Here is a 20,578-nt window from a genome sequence, read left to right as displayed (position 1 = left end):
CCCCCTCCTCCTGTCACCTCACTAATAACCCTGCTCCCCCCACTAGTGACCCTGCTCCCCCTCCTCCTGTCACTCCACTAATAACCCTGCTCCCCCCTCCTCCTGTCACCCCACTAGTAACCCTACTCCCCCTCCTCCTGTCACCCCACTAGTGACCCCGTGCCCCCTCCTCCTGTCACCCCACTAGTAACCCTGCTCCCCCCACTAGTGACCCTGCTCCCCCATCTCCTGTCCCACCACTTGTGACCCTGCTCCCCCTCCACCTGTCACCCCACTAGTAACCCTGCTCCCCCCTCCTCCTGTCCCCCCACTAGTGATCCTGCTGCTCCTCCTGTTGCCCCACTAGTGACCCTGCTCCCCCCTCCTCCTGTCCCCCCTAGTGACCCTGCTCCCCCACCTCCTGTCACCCCACTAGTAACCCTGCTCCCCCCACTAGTGACCCTGCTCTCCCCTGCTCCCCCTCCTCCTGTCACCCCGCTAATGACCCTGCTCTCCCTTCCTCCTGTCACCCCACTAATAACCCTGCTCCCCCTCCTCCTGTCACCCCACTAGTAACCCTGCTCCCCTCCACTAGTGACCCTCCTCCCCCCTCCTCCTGTCACCCCACTAGTAACCCTGCTCCCCTCCACTAATAACCCTGCTCCCCCCTCCTCCTGTTACCCTACTAGTGACCCTGCTCCCCTCCACTAGTGACCCTGTGTGTTCCTGTACAAAGAGGAGCCTGGCTGAAGTGTGGTGAGGCCTAGCTGTATGTCTGTTCCTGTGTGTGTGTGTGTGTGTGTGTGTGTGTGTGTCCTGTGTGTGTGTCCTGTGTGTGTGTGTGTGTGTGTCTGTCCCTGTGTGTTTGTCTGTCCCTGTGTGTGTCTCTCCCTTTGTGTGTCTCTCCCTGTGTGTGTGTGTGTGTGTGTGTGACTGTCCCTGTGTCTGTCTGTCTGTCCCTGTGTGTGTGTGTATCTGTCCCTGTGTGTCTCTCCGTGTCTCTCCGTGTGTGTGTGTGTGTGTGTCTGTCCCTGTGTGTGTGTGTCCCTGTGTGTCACCATCACTATGCCCACAGTCCTCCTATGTCTTGACGCAGCTTCATCAGGGCGTTCTGTGCGGGGCAGGAAGAAGAAGATGGAAGAGGAGGCAGCGCCGCCAGCAAGGAGTCCGTGGGAGAGACACAGGGAGGCACACTAAGGACGTAGGTAACACTACCATATAATCTACACTAGTGTTATCTGTGGTTTTACATAAGACTGCAAGTAACACTACCACATTATCAGCACTAGTGTTATCTGTGGTTTTACATAGGACTGCAGGTAACAATACTACATTTTCTGTACTCAGATATCCATCACTGTGTTGTCTGTGTTGTAACATAGGACTGCAGGGAACATCTAGTATATTATCTGTTATCACTGTATAGGGGGGCCCACTGAGACTTTATCGCCCAAGGGCCCACATGAGCCTGGAGCCGGCACGGAGCAATATGTGGGTGGCGCTGTGTGTGTGGCTTGAGGGTGGGCGAAGACACAGGGGCCCCAAAATCTCCTATTGACCAGGTGCCCCATGAGTTGTCAGTCTGCCCCTGGCACTAACATATCACAGCATGTGGCTCATCCAACATCTACTCCCCTAAATTACTGTCCTTCCTTCAGCTCAGACGGATGTGATAGGCTTTTTATAAGAAGGATAGTGGAAGTGCTTAATCTCACCTTTCTAATTGAGGGTTACACTTCCTAATTATAGAGCTGCAGTTATTAGGATGAAATCTCAACTGAATAGCACAGCTGTCGCTGCTGTTACCCTACCTGTCAATGACGCTTATAGCTTTTCATCAAACCTCTGCTGACTCACTTTTATATTTCATCGGCCAGACCAATGTTCTTCCCTTTCATGTAAATAAGGCAATAACTATAAATTCCAGTCTGTAGCATTGATGGCACATTTCTACACCTGCTCATTGCAACTGATAATATCAATTTTCTAATGCTATGCAAATAATCCCAGGCTCACATTATACTATTATACTACTGTGGATAGGTCTGCGATGATCAGAGATGTTGCTAAAATGTGTGTGTAAAATACAGCATGGTAGTTGTATATCTAGGGGTGCAGAGGTTGCAAGTTGCAGACATCCTCTGTGGGGGGGGGGGGGGTATTATAAAGATGCAGTGCAGTGGTTTCATAATAATTCCATAATAATGTGATATGTAGCAGCTGACTGAGGCTGGGATCACATAAATCAGTTGTGTCCAGCCAGTTGCTTTATGACACAATGATGATGTCCATTGCCTGAAACCACAATTTTTCTGTCCAATGATGGTAGATATGCACTTTGTTGTTCTTTTCCATAAGTGTAAACAGTTATATCTACTTATTCTAATTATAATGGGTATTCATTGACTTTAAGAGCAATGTTGATTTATAGTCACTATTTTGTATGGATTTCATGTAGGTCAAAGTAAGTCCATGGGAAGATTACTGTGCCGTTCAAAGAGCTAGAGTTATTGTAACAATCTATTATACATTTAGACAGTAAGAAGATACAGGGCACCTGCAAAAGTAGAGGCTTCATTGTATTTCTTATCTGAACATGAATTCCATAGTGTAAGAATTGTCTAGATGTTCCTCAAAGTATACATTCATGTTTCAAAGTTTGTCCCTGAGCTTTGAGACAAGGACTCCAGATGTCAGAGGTGTGTAGTATTGCAAATATCAGGCATGTATGAGTTAACCCTTAATGGTATGATGCTTATAGCTTATATAACAGTGCCACCTAGGTATGAGCAGTTAATACTACACCAGTAGCAAAAGTGAATTCTGGGTAGTGTTATAACGTCACATTCCTTATCAATGCACACACCTATTCAACAATGATTGCAAAGTTCCAAACTAGGAAGGTGTGCTCATCTAATAAGTTTTGGGTTAAGAAACCAGATACCAAAAAGAGAGGGGACACAAAAAGTAGAGAAAAACAAAGAAAGAAAGGGAGATCTCTGGAGAAAGATTTGGATTATCAGAAAAACTTTGGAGAGCTGACTTCCCCTAGACTCTGCCTATCACCTACATCCTTGGGTAATGTATACTTTTATCTATATGTAGTATTGATATAAATTAATGGGCTTGATACTTAACCAAACCTCGCTTATTGCGGACGTATAGTGTTAGTACTTCATCAGTATCAATGGCATTCAGTGAAAATGCATATCACTGAATACAAGATCTGATATTGATAACAAGAGAGCTTCTCTGTTGGGAATCTTTATATTCCCTAGTTTGATATCAAGCTGATAATTTATAAGTTTTATTGCAATACCGTTATCTGAGATTTGGTCATAATTGGCAGGGCAAGGCTTCGTATCTGTCATTTTCTTGATAGAATTTCTGTTAATAATCAATTGATTGATATATCTGTCCTAATTGAAAGCAGTATTGCATAATATTCTTGTGTTGGTTGAGTAGTGTTCTATTGGCACCATATAGTGGCGAATACTGCATATCATTGTATAATATTGAAATTTACGTTTGATTACAGGGTGGGCCATTTATATGGATATACCTTAATAAAATGGGAATGGTTGGTGATACTAACTTCCTGTTTGTGGCACATTAGTATATGTGAGGGGGGAAACTTTTCAAGATGGGTGGTGACCATGGCGGCCATTTTGAAGTCAGACATTTTGAATCCAACTTTTGTTATTTCAATAAGAAGAGGGTCATGTGACACATCAATTTCACAAGAAAAACAATGGTGTGCTTGGTTTTAACGTAACTTTATTCTTTCATGAGTTATTTACAAGTTTCTGACCACTTATAAAATGTGTTCAATGTGCTGCCAATTGTGTTGGATTGTCAATGCAACCCTCTTCTCCCACTCTTCACACACTGATAGCAACACCGCAGGAGAAATGCTAGCACAGGCTTCCAGTGTCCGTAGTTTCAGGTGCTGCACATCTCGTATCTTCACAGCATATGCTGTGAAGATACGAGATGTGCAGCACCTGAAACTACGGATACTGGAAGCCTGTGCACATGTCCAACTGTTCAATGTTATCTAACAAGGAGCTTAACATCAAATTTCACAACATGGTCTTACAGTGTGGGCAGGTGTGTCTAGTCAATACAGAACTGCCCTACACTTTGTGAATGGTGCAGTGACAATCGCATATTGCCTAAATAACATCATTAATCCAGTCATTGTGCCTCTGCATGAACAACACAGGCCTAATTTCATCTTAATTGACGGCAATGTGCCAGCTCATTGACTTCTCATCATTAGGGAACGGCTGCTGGACACTGGGGTACCTCAAATGGAGTGGCCTGCACCAGGGGCGTAGCTATAGGGGGTGCAGAGGTAGCAGTCGCTACCGGGCCCAGGAGCCTGAGGGGGCCCAAAGCCCCTTGTGCCACATAAGAAGATACCAGTATTATAGAAAGTACATGCTGGTCAAGTTACACATCTGGCTGAAGGGAATGAGTTAGGTCAAGAATTTGGATTGAGGGGGGCTGCCGTTTCAATTTTTGCCTCAGGCAGCACGAAGGCTATGTGTTTCCCTGTCCCTTGCCACAAAGCACTGAGGGAAGGGGGGCCCAAGCTTAACTCTTGCACCAGGGCCCATGAGCCTTAAGCTACGCCCCTGGCCTGCACTTTCTCCAGACCTTAATCCAATTGAAAGCCTATGGGATCAGCTGAGTCGCCGTGCACAGGCTCGTAACTCTGTACCCCAGAACCTCAATGACCTGAGGGTCGCCCTTCAAGAAGAGAGGGATGCCTTGCCTCAGCAGACAATAAGTCGAATTGTGAACAGCATGAGATGCTCAAGGCCACATGACAAGTTATTTATGCATTGGGATTTATTGTGGAGGTATACCCACCACTGTCGTTGGCTTTTGTTTCAATAAATTGTCTGAGATGAGGAAATCACCATTGCATGCTTCTACTTAAATGCCCTAACTTAATGATATAATATCACTGGAGCAGGAACTTTTTATGTCTTCCATAAATTTCACCCAAAAGCCAAATTTCCTTACTTTGTGAGTAGTGGTATATATATATATATATATATATATATACTGTATATATATACATATATATATATATATACATACAGTATGTATACATATATATATATATATATATATATATATATGATAACAGAAGTCCAGGGCAGCACTCCTAGTAATGAATAATCGGGTGCCAGCGATGGAAACACCTGACTAAGGTGTACAATACAAAAATTGAAGACACCGCAGCACATCCGTTTGGTGAAAATAGTGGATCTTTATTCACCCAAGCGACGTTTCAGTCTGCTTACTGGGACCTTTCTCAAGCTTGAGAAAGGTCCCATTAAGCGGACTGAAACGTCGCTTGGGTGAATAAAGATCCACTATTTTCACCAACGGATGTGCGGCGTCTTCAATTTTTATATATATATATATATATATATGGTCTGTGATCTCAAAAATGGTGGCTCACCTCAGGCGGGGTTCTGGATGGTGCTGCTAGCCCAATATAGAGGATCACCCCTCCTCTAGTGATAAATGTAACAGAAATTGAAAGTAAGGGCGAGCACTCAACACCTGGAACCAGTTAGTAATGCATAAAATTATTTATTAAATCACCATATAACAATATGACATATAACATATAAATGGACCATATAAACTAAAATACAATAAAGATGCCACTTAGGGAATGGTTAAGTAGTAACAGTCTCTTCTATTCAAGGCTAATAATGTAGCAAATGAGTTGCACCGATGTGCTACAATGTCCCATGCGCATATAGCAATAGTCAATAAATTTAGCTGGCTCTTATGTACTGCTCCAATAACAGCCCAACAATAGTGCAGATGGATTCAGCAATATCCGCTACCACATATAAACAGGACTTGATATCAGCTGTTCCCATGGCCATGCAAACAATTTAACTATCGGAAGAAGCAAGATTCCTGAGACGCTAAGTACAAAACTTCTAACTATTGCTGTGCAGTCCAGGTACATACTACTTCCGAAATCCCGCGAGACCTGGGAACAGCTGATCACAGATACCACGAGCTAGACGCCGGAACAGTCGCTCGCAGCCCATCCACCGCACACGTCCGGCTGGACGTCCTCGAAACCAGAGGAAGGTAGGAACATTACCAGTTCAAACCTCATGCGGTGAGGCTTATCAACGGAAGGTGCACGTCTATATGATTATTGGCATCTAAGGATATCAAGTCCTGTTTATATGTGGTAGCGGATATTGCTGAATCCATCTGCACTATTGTTGGGCTGTTATTGGAGCAGTACATAAGAGCCAGCTAAATTTATTGACTATTGCTATATGCGCATGGGACATTGTAGCACATCGGTGCAACTCATTTGCTACATTATTAGCCTTGAATAGAAGAGACTGTTACTACTTAACCATTCCCTAAGTGGCATCTTTATTGTATTTTAGTTTATATGGTCCATTTATATGTTATATGTCATATTGTTATATGGTGATTTAATAAATAATTTTATGCATTACTAACTGGTTCCAGGTGTTGAGTGCTCGCCCTTACTTTCAATTTCTGTTACATTTATCACTAGAGGAGGGGTGATCCTCTATATTGGGCTAGCAGCACCATCCAGAACCCCGCCTGAGGTGAGCCACCATTTTTGAGATCACAGACCATTTATATTTAATCACCCTTTGTGTGAGCTCCTTCAGACGGGATTATGGACATCTGGCACCATTTAGAAGCCAAAAGGCTGAGAGCTGAGACTTTTAAATTGAATGAAGTGAAAAATGCACAGTCAGAAGACAGGGACATGTCAGATATTTTTCGTGAATTAGAGGGACTCCTACAAAAACAACTAAAACAACACTGGGAGATTAGGTCCCTCCAACAATATTTGGAGAATGAGGATATACCAAAGGGTCTCCTATGCAATAAAGCTCCCGCACAAGATTTACTCAGCGACAAATTTGAAGAGGAATGGAATACCTTATTGGTTTCACATTCAGTGTCGCTGATTAAATTAATTATTAAAAGGAGAACTGAAATATTGGGTGATCTCAATATTAAAATTACAAATTTGAAAGAATTGATTGAAAAATTACCTAAAAATGAAGAATTTGAGAACTGGCAGGAAAGAATATGTAAGGGCCTAGATAGGATAGAAAGTGAAATAATAAATAGAAAAGGGAGGAAACATCAACATTCCCAGAGGAACTATCAGGCAGATAATATTAGGGACCACCTGAACGTATCTGAGGATAATCCCTTAAATAATAAAGATATAGAGGAAGAGACCATTCAAGATAGATATGCGGCAACGGTTAATAATAGATATGACCAGCTATCTAACCAACATTTTTTAGATCATACCCCAGCACATCACAAGACACGAATAAGACACAGAGAGCACACTCCCCCAATTCACAATCAAGAATCACCAACACACAGATACAACCTGAGACACAAAAACCATTATCCAACACAGATTTTAGAGAACCACCAACATCACAATCCCCAAGGGAGAGAACACAACATATACCTCCCAAGGAATCAAAGGGATTTCAGGAAAAACTATCACTAAGATTACACAGAGGCACGAAAAAAACCAGAAGAAGTTGTAGAAAGAACAAGGCATCACAGGAGACCCCGTTAAATACAAACACTACAATAATTAATTTAAGTTCAATTAATCTCACTAATCCGCAAATTAAGTTATTAGAAAAAGGTCTTAAATTAGCGCCAACCGAAAAATTAGATAAATTTTCCGCATACATAGGGATCCAAAAATACGTAAGAAATATATGTTTAAAAAAACACTTCTTGAAAAATCCAATTACGAGGAATACTCTAACAGATCCGAGAAAACCCATACTTAAAAATAAATCCACATTCTTCCCTAGGAATGAGATTAGTGCTGAAATGGCTACCTTCCAAAGGAATGTGGAAGAGGATATACGGAAATTGAAAGTAGGTTCGACACACCAGGATAATCTGACAAGACAAGAACATCAAGCTATTAGACAGTTACAAAAATGAAGCTATTACGATACGACCCGCCGATAAAGGTGGTGCAGTGGTCGTTCTCAATACAGTAGACTATAATGATGAATGTCTACGTCAATTGTCAGATATTGAGACATATATACAGTTAAAAAACGATCCACTAGATGATTTTGAACAAGACCTGAAGTTATTGTGCACTAGAGGCCTTGAACTCACAATAATTACGAGACAAGAACATAATTTCATTTTGGGGACACAGAGGAGACTACCTGTCTTCTATTGTCTCCCCAAAGTGCATAAAAGCCTGGACAAACCACCAGGCCGACCAATAGTTTCTTGAATTGGTTCAATATCATCTAATCTGTCTAAATACATAGATGTACAGATACAACCGATAGTGAAGAAAACAACCTCGTATATAAAAGATACAACTCATATCATTAAAATATTGGAAGAAATGAGAATTGAAACCGGGTGGATTATGGGTACCCTTGATGTCCAGTCACTGTACACAGTGATTGACCATCAACAAGGTGTATCAGCAGTAGGGGAACAATTAAGAAGAGATAGAACAATGGATGAAACATGTATTGAATTTATTCTAGAGGGTATAAACTATATTTTGACCCACAACTATTTTTATTTCGAGGGCAACTTCTACCTGCAGAAATGCGGGACCGCCATGGGAACCAGACTCGCCCCCAGCTATGCTAATTTGTTTCTGGCAGAGTGGGAATTTAATACCATCAAACCACGGCTGGGGGTGGATCTGGTCCTATGGCGGAGATTCATTGATGATGTCATCTTTATTTGGAATAAAAGTAGGGAAGAACTGGATTCTTTCCTGGATGAAATTAATCATAACCAGCTCAATCTGAAATTTATTGCAAGTATTGCTGAGGAGACTGAATTTCTGGATTTAAAAATAAAATCGGTAGAACAAAGGTACATATGTAACACATTCTCGAAACCCACCTCAAAGAATAGCTTCATACAATTTACTAGTTGTCATCTACCGACTTGGCTGTTAAATGTGCCATACGGACAATTTCGCAGATTAAAAAGAAACTGCACACAAGATGAAGATTTTGAGGTGGAAGTAGTCAAGATGAAGGACCAATTTATGGAGAGACAGTATCCCGAAAGAGTAATCAATTTAGCTCTAGAAAAAACGAGAAATCTAGACAGAAATAGCTTCTTTATGGATAAGATGGTTAGGACAGAGGCAACACAAGATGTTGAGACTATTAACAACAAAATCATTTTTCCATTTACGAAAAGTTATAAGCGATTACAGAAAATTGTTAAAACCCACTGGCACCATATCTTATGTGACAAAAAGATAGGCCATCTGTTACCAACCACCCCGGCTTTAATATTCACCAAGGCACCTAATTTAGGTTTAAAAATAGCCCCATCAATTAAAAGATCTAAAGCAACAAAAAAGGAGAATACAATCTTGGGCTCTTGGATGAATTTAAAAGGTTTCTTTAAGTGTGGGAAATGCATGGCCTGCAAGGTCAATCCCACACTCAGAAAAACCACTACTATCTCCTCAATGCAAAACAACTTTACATGGGAGATTAAAGATTGCATTACTTGCAATACGTCGGGAGTTGTCTACTTAGTCCAGTGCCCCTGTAGGAGACAGTATATAGGGAGAACAAAACGTCCCTTGAAGACCAGGCTGGCTGAGCATATAGCCAATATAAGGAAGGGCTACGACAAGCATTGCCTGTCCAAACACTACAAAGATATACATAATAAAGATCCTTCCGGCCTGGTCTTCACGGCACTGGAGAAGGTAGACAGACATTGGAGGGGCGGAAACTATATCAAACAGATGTCCAGGATAGAATCCAAACACATTTACCAGTTTGGATCTCTGTTGCCAGTGGGCTTGAACGCCGAATTGGAGATTTTTGTTTTTTTGTAGATTGGGTGCCCCCATTTCGACTCCTACGACTTAGTTTGGTCGTTTATCGACACTAAGTCGTGGACTCGATTGTGGGCACCCAATCTCATTCACCACATCTAGCTTATGCAGCCAGTCTGAACCCTATTATTTAACTGACATGCACCCAACCTGAATGTGCGTTTTTTAATTTTTATATCTTTTAATTTTTATATTCTGGATATTTTTATATTATGAATTTTTAATCTCTCTCTCAGTCTAACACATAATTTTTTATATATTTTTAATTCAAGTGTATGTATTATATTGCACCATAAATACCAATAGAATAGATATATATAAATATTATATATATATTTTTATACAAACGAGTTATGTTCTACTGGTAGTCTATATTCTATACAGTTTTATTGCATTTATATATATATTTTTTTTTTTTTTTTTTTTTATATATAAGAACAGACACTTTGGTGCTATATGTCATTAATTATGGTTTAATCTATTCACATAGGATTAACCTATGGTGCAGGTTGCTAGAAAAATGTTATTATTTAATATGTATATTTATCTGGATGTTAACATTTTCATTTCAGTAGTACAAATGAAAATTACATATATGACCTATGCAGGATATATAGATTGTCATAAGGAATCTATTTGATGTCAAAACGCATGTCTTCAAAAAAACCGCATCAATACCACTAGAAAAAACGCATGTATATTCTATGCATTTGATAGCCAATCCGGTGATCCAGGTTTTTGGGAGCTAATTGAGGATATAAAAGGCGGAGTAAAACAGGTGTAGCTGGACCACTGACGAAGGGAAGGAGTTCCCGAAACGCGTCTGGGCCGCACACCTGTATCAGAAGCATCTCCGCAATAGACGCATGGCCATGCAAACAATTTAACTATCGGAAGAAGCAAGATTCCTGAGACGCTAAGTACAGAACTTCTAACTATTGCTGTGCAGTCCAGGTACATACTACTTCCGAAATCCCGCGAGACCTGGGAACAGCTGATCACAGATACCACGAGCTAGACGCCGGAACAGTCGCTCGCAGCCCATCCACCGCACACGTCCGGCTGGACGTCCTCGAAACCAGAGGAAGGTAGGAACATTACCAGTTCAAACCTCATGCGGTGAGGCTTATCAACGGAAGGTGCACGTCTATATGATTATTGGCATCTAAGGATATCAAGTCCTGTTTATATGTGGTAGCGGATATTGCTGAATCCATCTGCACTATTGTTGGGCTGTTATTGGAGCAGTACATAAGAGCCAGCTAAATTTATTGACTATTGCTATATGCGCATGGGACATTGTAGCACATCGGTGCAACTCATTTGCTACATTATTAGCCTTGAATAGAAGAGACTGTTACTACTTAACCATTCCCTAAGTGGCATCTTTATTGTATTTTAGTTTATATTGTCCATTTATATGTTATATGTCATATTGTTATATGGTGATTTAATAAATAATTTTATGCATTACTAACTGGTTCCAGGTGTTGAGTGCTCGCCCTTACTTTCAATTTCTGTTATAAATATATATATATATATATATATATATATATACACAGGTGAAACTCCAAAAATTTGAATATCAAAGTTAATTTATTTCAGTAATGCAACTTAAAAGGTGAAACTAATATATGAGATAGACTCATTAACATGCAAAGCCAGATATTTAAATAAAGGCATTTGTTATAATTTGGATGATTATAGCTTACAGTTTATGAAAGCCCCAAAGTCACAATCTCAGGTACCCTTTGCTCAGGGGGTATGGATTAATTAGCTGACTAGAATGTGACACTTTGAGTCTATAATATTGAACCTTTTTTGCAATATTCTAATTTTAAGTTGCATTACTGAAATAAATGGACTTTGCACGATATTCTCATTTTTCGACTTTCACATATATATATATGTATATATATATATATATATATATATACACACAGTACAGACCAAAAGTTTGGACACACCTTCTCATTCAAAGATTTTTCTTTATTTTCATGACTACGAAAATTGTAGATTCACACTGAAGGCATCAAAACTATGAATTAACACATGTGAAATTATATACATAACAAACAAGTGTGAAACAACTGAAAATATGTCATATTCTAGGTTCTTCAAAGTAGCCACCTTTTGCTTTGATTACTGCTTTGCACACTCTTGGCATTCTCTTGATGAGCTTCAAGAGGTAGTCACCTGAAATGGTCTTCCAACAGTCTTGAAGGAGTTCCCAGAGATGCATAGCACTTGTTGGCCCTTTTGCCTTCACTCTGCGGTCCAGCTCACCCCAAACCATCTCGATTGGGTTCAGGTCTGGTGATTGTGTAGGCCAGGTCATCTGGCGCAGCACCCCATCACTCTCCTTCATGGTCAAATAGCCCTTACACAGCCTGGAAGTGTGTTTGGGGTCATTGTCCTGTTGAAAAATAAATGATGGTCCAACTAAACGCAAACCGGATGGAATAGCATGCCGCTGCAAGATGCTGTGGTAGCCATGCTGGTTCGGTATGCCTTCAATTTTGAATAAATCCCCAAAAGTGTCACCAGCAAAGCACCCCCACAACATCACACCTCCTCCTCCATGCTTCACGGTGGGAACCAGGCATGTAGAGTCCATCCATTCACCTTTTCTGCATCGCACAAAGACACGGTGGTTGGAACCAAAGATCTCAAATTTGGACTCATCAGACCAAAGCACAGATTTCCACTGGTATAATGTCCATTCCTTGTGTTCTTTAGCCCAAACAAGTCTCTTCTGCTTGTTGCCTGTCCCTAGCAGTGGTTTCCTAGCAGATATTCTACCATGAAGGCCTGATTCACACAGTCCCCTCTTAACAGTTGTTCTAGAGATGTGTCTGCTGCTAGAACTCTGTGTGGCATTGACCTGGTCTCTAATCTGAGCTTCTGTTAACCTGCGATTTCTGAGGCTGGTGACTCGGATGAACTTATCCTCCGCAGCAGAGGTGGTCTTTCTTTTCTTGGGGCGGTCCTTATGTGAGCCAGTTTCTTTGTAGCGCTTGATGGTTTTTGTGACTGCACTTGGGGACACTTTCAAAGTTTTCCCAATTTTTCGGACTGACTGACCTTCATTTCTTAAAGTAATGATGGCCACTCGTTTTTCTTTACTTAGCTTCTTTTTTCTTGCCATAATACAAATTCTAACAGTCTATTCAGTAGGACTATCAGCTGTGTATCCACCTGACTTCTCCACAAGGCAACTTATGGTCCCAACCCTATTAATAAGGCAAGAAATCCCACTTATTTAACCTGACAGGGCACACCTGTGAAGTGAAAAACATTTCAGGTGACTACCTCTTGAAGTTCATCAAGAGAATGCCAAGAGTGTGCAAAGCAGTAATCAAAGCAAAAGGTGGTTACTTTGAAGAACCTAGAATATGACATATTTTCAGTTGTTTCACACTTTTTTGTTATGTATATAATTCCACATGTGTTAATTTATAGTTTTGATGCCTTCAGTGTGAATCTACAATTTTCATAGTCATGAAAATAAAGAAAACTCTTTAAATGAGAAGGTGTGTCCAAACTTTTGGTCTGTACTGTATATATATCTATATAGTATATATAAATAGACACGTGTGTGTATATTGAGAATCCTAATCCTCTGTTTTGCAGATCAGCAACCGAGTTCCCGACACACACCGGAATAGTAAGGAGCATTGATTGGACGGGCACAAGAGCTGTCCTTGCCCAATCAGTGGTGGGGGCTTGCAACAGGTTTATCCGCTGGCTTCCGTGAAAATTCTGATGCCTTTGAATAACCCCTTAGATGCTACAGTCACTGCTGGCCGCCACATCTAAGGGGTTTACACATGTGATCACAGGGTGTCGATGGCTGCTAAGGCTGTTCCAGGTCTTACAAAGGCCTTGGGACCTGCCACCCATAGAGGCCTATGAGACCCAGCCTTATTTGTCAGTGTAATGCATTGTGGATGGGATAAGACCCTCAAAGGTTGAAGTCCCCTAGTGGGACAAAAATAAAAAGGTAAAAATAAAGTGTTCTATAAAAACAATTTTTTTAATGCAAAATACAAAAAAATGTAATTAAACATATTAGGTATTGATCACATGATTTACCTCATCAGGTGAATGCTGTAAAAAATACGAATAATGCCAGAAAAGTTAATTTTTTTTGTCACCTCACCTCACAAAAACCATAATATCGAGCAATCACAAAGTAATATGCACCCAAAAATAGTACCAATGAAAACATCAACTCAACCAGCAAAAAAGAGCCCTCAAACAAGACCATCACCAGAAAATATAAAAGTATGGCTGAAAATGGCGACACAAAAACATGATGTTTTGTTGAAAATGCTTTTATAGTGTAAAACTGAAAAAATAAAAAAAAATAGACATATCAGGTATTGTAGCATCCTTAATGACCTGCTGTATAAAAATATCACATGATCTATCCAGTCAGTTGAACACCAACCGTCAAATCTACCCCATAATGGTAACAAAGAAAACATCACCTACAAAAAAACAAGCCCTCCCATGAGATTATTGCCAGAAAAGTAAAAAACATAAAAATAAATATGGCTCTCAGGAAATGGTTTCAAGAATGCTTTGATTTTGTAAGACCTCGTTCACATTTCCGTTTTTCAATGACCTGTGCTGTCCGCATTTTCTGTGAACAGCACACTTACCTATTCATATACCCATTGACTGTGGGTCAGTGAAAAAATCATAGAGGCATGCACTACTTTGGTCCATGATGCTGACCAAATACGCTCATTTAAGTCTATGGGTCCATGAAAAATCACTGACACAAACCGGATGGCATCTGTGTTTGGTCCGTTTTTTACTGACCACTGATAGGAGATGCTCTGGAAATGAATTTTCCAGTGAGCAGTGTCAATGGAATACGGAGGGCAAAAAACAGATACATAGATCAAACACAGATTTTTCACGGACATCCTCACAGATAAAATAAATAAGGATTTTTTCACGGATGTCAAACGGACATGGGAATGTGAAAGAGACCTAAAACTGAACAGAAAACCCCACCACAATACCATATAAAAAATATGGCTTTCAGAAAATGTCAATGCAAAAACATATTTAAAAAAAATAATACTTTGTGTAAAAGCGTAAAAAAAATATAAATATAAATATTGTTATATATGTAATCGTACTGATTAGCAGAATACAGATAACACGTCATTTTTCCTGCACAGCATGCGCGCAAAAACAAAGCCCATTGAATTGCTGCCTTTTCTGTAACCTGCTTCCCAAAAAGCGAAATAAGAAAAGATCAAAATAGAACTAATGATAATGACAACTCATCCTGCAAAAAACCAAGCCCTCACACAGCTCTGTCAAGAGAAAAAAAAAGACTTATGGTTATCAGAAAAGGGCTCTACTACTTAGGCTTGTTTCACAGTGCCTTTTTGAGATGCAGCAGGCAGTTTTGGCAGGGAACAGCCTGCTGGATCTCTCTGCCTTCTGGCATTGCCAAAAGCTACCGCATCTCTGTCTGGCCACATTCACCATAAAGGGGACCATCGGAGATCCAGCTGCAATCTGGCAAAGGTACCAAAAATTGGCCAGACAAAACCCGCTGTGTGCAGGTGTTAAGAAGTGCTGGATTCAGAGATCTCCGGCAGGCTGTTCCACTGTAGGGGTACCTCAGGGCAAAGGAGAGCATCGGAGCATGAACTGCTTTGATGCTCCTGTCAAGGGGGCTGCTGGGGTGAAAATGGAGGTATGTCCGGGTTCAGTTCTGAACCCGGACAACCCCTTTAACAGATTTCTCCTTGCTGGCTGTACACTGCCAGGATCATGGGCAGATTGGGCATAGACCTTACAGGGAAATTTCCTGGCTAGCCGATGTCCAGGGGGCCGGCCAGTGGCTGTTTTTGGGGAACTATTTTTGGCTGCTGGCAGTATTTTGTAATAGACTGTGGTATTTGGCTCTGTTGGGGTGGTATAATGTGCCACAATATGGTATTGCTGACCCAACTACAAAACGGGGCCACTTTTCGTATTTTTTCCAGAGCCACTTTAAGTTCCCAGTCTGCCCCTAGCCAGGATTGAGATGTAACTTCTACAAAACCACTGCACATTGACAAAAGAGTTGTAGGCTGCTGAAACCATTAGGGAAATTTACTAACCAAAATGCATCAGAGCTGTGCACGATCTGTGCCAAAAAAAACACTGGTACACGCTTTGTAACACATTTATTGTTTTAGACACTTTCAGATACTTTTTGCATCTGGCTTAGTGAAAAAGGGTTTGGCTTAATGAGAAATATGAATTAAATGTGGCACTGTACTTTTTTTTGTGTAAATTTAGACTAAACAGTCTATAGGTGCGCCAGATTCATCATTCAGCATCAGCCACTCTTGCACAATTTAAGACAAAGTTTATAATGTCTTACATTTATACATTATTAGTAAATGTGCCTGTCACTACTTTATAATGCCCATCATCACAGAGGGCAGCATAAGGGAACCAGCCCTGTACCTCACATGGAACCAGAGATCTCCCCATTCATTGCTCTGCTAGATTATCATCAAGCTGGCAGCTCAAGGGGAGGGTCTTTTCTTCTACATGTCCTTTCTGATGCAGCTCTCTCTATCACAGCTTGGTAGGCATTTAAAAGATGAAACTGGGCATGTATGGCCATCTCAATATGTAGTATGACAAAAAAAATAGCAAAAAAATGCAAACAGCAGGTGACTCTATATACTGTAGATACATGTTATTAAATAGCCAAGTGGTTATACAAAATTTTTAATTACATGCAATTACAAAAGTATTCAGATCCAGGTGCTTGTTTGAAAACTGTTGACTATTTTTCGTGGGACAACCCCTTTAATGTGCGCTGTATTATCGCTTAGCCCTCAAAAACTGATCTGGGCAACTGCCTCTTTAAAAATGTGCCCTGTAATCAATAAAACACATAAAAAATTGTTTTATTGTGAATGAATAATGCTGTAAGCATTAAAACCACTCATTGGTGTTAGTTCATGGGCCACGGCAGTTCTGCTTGCCATAGGACCTGTGTAATCATGCCGATCGATTTGGTGTGACCAATGGCTATCTGTTTTCAGATGGGTATAGCTGGCTCCATAGGCAAGTAACCAGAAGGGTAATGTTGGCTGCCAAGAGAGCCAGATACGGTTGTGCCTCAGTTCAGTGGTTGTGTGATCCTTGTTACAAGGTCTGTTTAATGACTCTGTAATGAAGCGGTATTTCAGGGTCCATATTACAGTTGTAAGTCCAGGACCCCCTTTTGTTCTACTGAACTAAACTAAGATCATCATTGAGCTGGATGGCGATCTAAGTTTATTTGAGGTCACCTATGTGGACTGCAGTGGCTGTTAGATAAATTGCTTAAAACATTTTTATTTATTTTTATATAATGGGCATCTGAAATCAGGTTAAAAGAAGAAGAAAGTGAAAAATACTAGTTTGGCACATATGGTTTTAGACGCACTTTCTTTTGCATCTAAATGGAGTACAAAATGGGCATAAGATCAGTTTTTTTATATATTTGAAACAAAAAAAGGACAAAAAACACATTAGGCTGCATTCACACAGACTGGATTCCTGCTTAGTGCAGGAGCACACAGTGTGATTGATTGCTATGACGCCGTGCGCTACATGCTGTCGCCGCAGTATGGTAATGCACTCTTATGATCTATACCAGTGTACCACTGTACTGCGGCGGCAGCAGAAAGCGCACAGCGTCATAGAAACCAATTACACCGTGCGCTCCTGCACTAAGCGGAAATCCAGTCCGGTATCACACGGACCGCTTTCCACGGACGTGTGAATGCAGCTTTAGGCTGTACAAGCACACGCTGGGTATCCCCGAATCTTCACAACTGCACAGATTACGCCAGATGATGTCCTGTAATTTTTTGGGGGAAAATCCCATTTTCACATTGCGGTTAAAAGCTGCATGGTTTTCTGGGCATGTCACGTTTTATTAAGCCGCTGTTCTAATGGTTGCGGTTTTGTGCCTTTTTTTTAATCATACTTTTGTTTTTGTTTCTCCCATGGACTAAAATGGACAAGATCACAGCATTGAACACAGTTTTCCACAAGTACAGTCCTAGTCTCAGTCCCAAGTGTCGTACACAGCGTAAAAACTCCAAAATATTGTAGCTGGGATGTTAAAAAAAAGTCGCAAAACTGATCTTGTGACTATTTTTTCAACAAAATCTGGCATAAAAATTATAGTAATTGACCCCCATTGGTTTTTTTTGGTTGTTTTTTTTTTTTTTTTTTTACTGCAGCAATGGTGCAGCTCTATCAGGTGTGAATCTTAAAGGGAACCTGTCACCAGGATTTTGCGCATAGAGCTGGGGACATGGGCTGCTAGATGGCCACTAGCACATCTGCAATACCCAGTCCCCATGGAGCTCTGTGTGGTTCAAAACGTTTTTTTTTTTTACACAATAAAAGCACACAGAGCTATGGGGACTGGGTATTGCAGATGTGCTAGCGGCGATCTAGCAGCCCATGTCCCCAGCTCTATGCGCAAAATCCTGGTGACAGGTTCCCTTTAAAGCTATGTCCACACGGGACTGAAAATGCTGCAGGTTTGCCCTCACAGATTTTCATGTGACAAATCCTCAGTCTTGTACAGTACCAGCAAAGTGGATGAGATTCTAAGAAATCATCCATACGCTGTGTAAGAAAACTGCAGGGAAGTTGATAAAAATCTGCAGCGGATTTCACTCTTTGCAATGGAGAAGGTGAAATCCACAGCCATTTTTGTGGCAAATACCTCATGTAATACATGTGGTTTTGGTTGTGGAGCCACTTTTCAGCACAGATGGGAGGACCCTTATGCCTCATTCACACATCAGTGTTCGGTCAGTGATTTCCATCAGTAATTTTGAGCCCAAACCAGGTGCGGCTCTAAACACAGAACAGGAGCAGATCTTTCCATTATACCTTATGTCTCTGGAGGCTCCAAGTCTGGTTTTGGCTTACAATCACTGATGGAAATCACTGACCAAACACTGACTGTGTGAATGAGGCTTTAGAGTTAATTTTTTTTATTTTTTTTTCTTGTCAAGACAGCAAAACTGCTATTGTGCTTTTTTGTAGACATCTTTCACCTGAATGGGGGTGGAGGAGAAACTAAATTTCAATCTTTATTGCTACAAGTTTAAGGGTTAAAAACAAAAACTTAAAAAATGTATGGATGTGTTACACAGCAGATGTGAAAGCCAGCTATTAACTCCTCTACTCCCAGAAGACGGCTGTTTACAGCAGAATCCCTAAGCTAACCACACACCGGGCAACAAAGAGGTTAACTATGAGATTCTTATTTGAAATGAGTATCAAATCTATAATATGTATAGTATCAGTATTATATGTAGCAGAATGCAAGCTCTTCAGCACAGTACATACATACAGATGCTTCACCAACACTACAATGTTGTAGAAATGAAGATTTTTATTATGAGATCATATCTTCTGACTTGTCCCAATAAGAAGTCTAACATCTCTTATGAAAGAATCTTAACAGCTTCCAGTCTTTCTATCCATACCATTTATTTTTACCATCCATAGCGATGACCACAGCCAGTACTAATTGGAAAATATACTCAATTGATATACGAATATAAAACAGGGATACCACTGGGTCTCCTCAGTGATAACTATGACTTATTCTATGCCACCTCCAACTATACAATGTCAAAAATTCTGACTTACCCTTCACATTTTGGGGATTTGGGTTCTTCCAAGTCGGTGTCATTATTCAAGATGGTCCTGCAGTGGAAGGGAAACAATCCTCCAATGATAAGTTCATGGTTTCTAGACTCTACAAATCCATGGAGGTCAAATTTTCCTATCAGCCTGCATTCTTGACCGCTCACCAAAATGTGGTTCTTTAGACATATGATCAAAGCCACCAGTATATGTAACATGTGATGGTCCATATAATAACACAGCTTGTTCTTCATGTTTAAGATGATGATGATGATAAATTCTGCTGTGACCAATATCAGAGATTCTCAGTTTATATCAGAGCTTTGCAATAAATTCACCTTTACCGCTGTTGACCGGTAAAGGTATAAGGTGACCCTAGGGAGAAGAAGGCCTGATGATCTCTCACACAGAACATGGTACATTTGTCAGTCAGGAGAGGAACAGCTGTCAGCAGGTAGTGATACTGATGCTTGGCTGTTGATTATATTAAATACACCTACGGGAATTCCTATGGGAACTCACTGCTTTCTTGATTGGCGAGTAACCGAATCTATGAATGAAAGGTTTAAAGTATCATATGCTATCTGTGCATATGTTCTAACAATGCATGCAAGAATTGCTTTATATTTTAGCAATTATCTAATCCTGCCATTGAAGTCACTCAGGCTTGTATAATAAGACATTTTAATAAGAACAGTAAATCAGTGCTTGGCTCTAAATGTGAGCTTCACATTTACTACTTGTGTGGTGGTTGTCACAAGTAACCGATATTCAGGAGGGCTCAGCCACTGACTCACAAATGGTTTCTAGGCCACCTTATTATTGAGAAGGGGTTGTCCGGGGTAAAGGAAATATTCTGAGCTTGGATGATCATAAGTCATTTTAATTCACTTTGAAATCCTTGTACTTCTTTTGTGACATTTGTCTGCAACTTAGTCCAAATTTACTAATGTGTCTACATTTAGAATCTCT

General features: G+C 40.6%; 1 protein-coding gene across 1 annotated transcript in view; it reads right to left on the bottom strand.

Moving 5' to 3' along the window:
* The window catches only part of LOC122936110 (vomeronasal type-2 receptor 1-like), a 103,830-nt gene extending 84,018 nt beyond the window's left edge, over nucleotides 1-19,812 (bottom strand). Inside the window, exon 1 of the mRNA XM_044292128.1 lies at nucleotides 19,610-19,812. The gene's annotated coding sequence lies outside the window, so the exon portion shown is untranslated. The remainder of the gene's footprint in view (nucleotides 1-19,609) is intronic.
* Nucleotides 19,813-20,578: the final 766 nt, after the last annotated feature.

Source organism: Bufo gargarizans, chromosome 4 (genome assembly GCF_014858855.1).
Source record: "Bufo gargarizans isolate SCDJY-AF-19 chromosome 4, ASM1485885v1, whole genome shotgun sequence".
In the NCBI taxonomy this organism is placed as follows: Eukaryota; Metazoa; Chordata; class Amphibia; order Anura; family Bufonidae; genus Bufo; species Bufo gargarizans.
The sequence above is the reverse complement of the archived record's forward strand: the minus strand, read 5'-3'. Positions and strand labels throughout refer to the sequence as shown.